At 62.4% G+C, this 2,271-nt stretch overlaps 1 protein-coding gene across 1 annotated transcript in view; it reads right to left on the minus strand.

The window, feature by feature from the left end:
- The window catches only part of REXO1 (RNA exonuclease 1 homolog), a gene marked incomplete at both ends in the record, with an annotated part of 18,940 nt that overhangs the window by 16,533 nt on the left and 136 nt on the right, over positions 1 to 2,271 (minus strand). The gene's annotated exons all lie outside the window — the stretch shown is intronic.

Raw genomic sequence — 2,271 nt, forward strand, 5'->3', positions numbered from 1 at the left:
TCCCGTTTCCTCCTGTGTCCCTCTCTCTGCCGAGAATCGGACCCCGCCTGCCAGAGGCCACGCGCTGCAAGGGGACAGCTCAAAGAACAACAAGCGCAACTCCCGGGCGCGCACCACGCGGCTTACAAACCACCTTCTGTGAAAGCGGCTCCAGGGGCCTGGGGGGTGAGAGCGGCGAAGCAGGAAGGCGCATCGCACCGAGGAGACAGCGCTGTCTCTTGAGGCCTATTTTGCAGAGGAGATAACTAAGGCCGATGACACCGCCTGCTGGGGGTCCCCGGCTCCTGGCACAACAGAAAGTGAAGCCAAAATGCCTTCGCTTGGGGCTCTACCCCATCGGAGGACTGAATACCTGCCAGGCACCCCACCTCTTCTCCAGACCCCCGGGAAGACTCGGGGCCACATCCTGAGCCTTCCCAGCTGGCCAGGCTGTCCCCGACCCCATCCCAGTCCTTGGGCTCCTATGTCCCTAGCCCCCAGGCCTGAGAGCGGGAGGCGGTGCTCTTCGGGGTCTGTCTCTTCCCTGCAGGCCTGGGCCTGCGTGCCCATCCCCTCCCCAAACAAAGGAAAAGCCGGCGCTGGGGCAGTGCCGACGTCGGCACCACTGACATCTGGGGCTGGGTAAGTCTCTGCAGGTAGGGGAAGGGGCCATCCTGGGTACTGTGGGGTGCTGAGCAGCATCCCTGACCCCCACCCACCCGATGCCAGGAGCAGCCCCAGTGTGACAACCACAGGTGTCCCCAGACATTGCCCAGTGTTGCTGGGGATGGGGCGGGCGGGGCAGATTCATCAGGGCTGAGGGCCGCCCGTTGAAGCCTGTGCCTTGAGTGAGGCCCACTGTTCTACTGACCAACACTAAACAAAGACCCCTAAAATGCCCAAGTCTGGATCTGCGCGAGGAGGCGGCTTCTGAAGCTCCCTGGCCACCCAGAGGGAGCAAGAGTGGGACTGGGGCTGGGGACTGCCCCCCGCCTCGCTGGAGGCCGCGAGGCTCCACACACAGAACCCAGCTCAGTCCTTGCGGCAGGATCACGACTTCGGTGGAAGGACACGAAGCCTTTGTTCCTGAGGCGTGAGGAGGCTGAGCAAGCTGGCGGCCGCGGGACGCGCACGGAGGGGGCTTTCTGTATTCCCTAGCGTTTTCAAAATGGATGTCACTCCAAGTCTTGCAAAAAGGTGCTTTGAATGGAGGAGTCTGTGCTGGGCTGAACCACGCACAGAAAGCCCGGTTCTTTATGCCGGTGGGACAGCGAGCGTGAGAGGTGACTTCGGCGCTGCAGCTACAGAAATGCTGCTGTGACGAGCCCCAGCACCTTCCTCTACACAGAGCTCAGGAACAATAGAACAATAGATCCGCCCACCCACCAGGTGTCGCCTGGTGACAGCCCCTCCTCTGGGAGGCCTTGAGCTTCGATCCCTAGCCCGTGGCCCAAGCTCCCTGGGGGCACCAGCCACACCCCAACACACAGCTTCCAGGGAGGGACAGAGACGATGCTTAAAAAGGAAAGTGGCCTCAGCAAGAAGAGAAACAGCCTCTGATCAGAGGTCTCAGCAATGCGATACCATCCCAGGGGACACGGGGGTGCTCCTGGCCCAGAGGGGGTGGGGGCCCAGGAAGAATCTCCCCAGAGTGGCTGGCCCACAATTCCTACTAGCCCTCCAACCAGCAACAGCTCCCACCCCAGATGAAGTGGGAGGTGCCACTGCCCAGCCAGAGGCCGCAGTGACTGCCCGAACACCTGGGTCCCCACACCCTGGCCAGGCCTCAGATGCAGAGGTGACATTGCTGTCTGCTGGGGTTTCTCAGTATCAGCTCTTTCCCCACAGGGCAGGGGAAGTGGTCCCACCCGAAACCGGCCAGCACCAGGCCACGGGAAGCAGCTGGGGGGCGCTGCGGCCTGCGGGCTGCCTGTGCCAAGTCAGCTCAGAGGAACAAACCCAAGGCGACCCTCTGCTGGGAGGCGCTTGTTTCTCTGGCTCCATCCTCCCTTCCTCTAGAAGCAGGGCTTGTTCTTAGGACACCAGCCCACAAAGGGACTGAGCCGAGGCCTAGGGGAGCAGGCTGCCACAGACGACACAGCTAGCAGCTGGAACCCTGCCTTCCACTGTGAGCCAGGCCCTCCTTCCGCCTGTCCTCAGGATTCAGAGATCAAGTCCTGTAATTCCCACTTTCCCAGGTCTCACTGCTACGGGCCAGCCCCAGGCCAAAGCGCCCAGCCCAACACACAATAGGCGCCCAGGTGTGCGGACCGCCAGGTGTGCATGGACCCG

Source organism: Pteropus alecto, unplaced genomic scaffold (genome assembly GCF_000325575.1).
Source record: "Pteropus alecto unplaced genomic scaffold, ASM32557v1 scaffold30, whole genome shotgun sequence".
Taxonomy (NCBI): domain Eukaryota; kingdom Metazoa; phylum Chordata; class Mammalia; order Chiroptera; family Pteropodidae; genus Pteropus; species Pteropus alecto.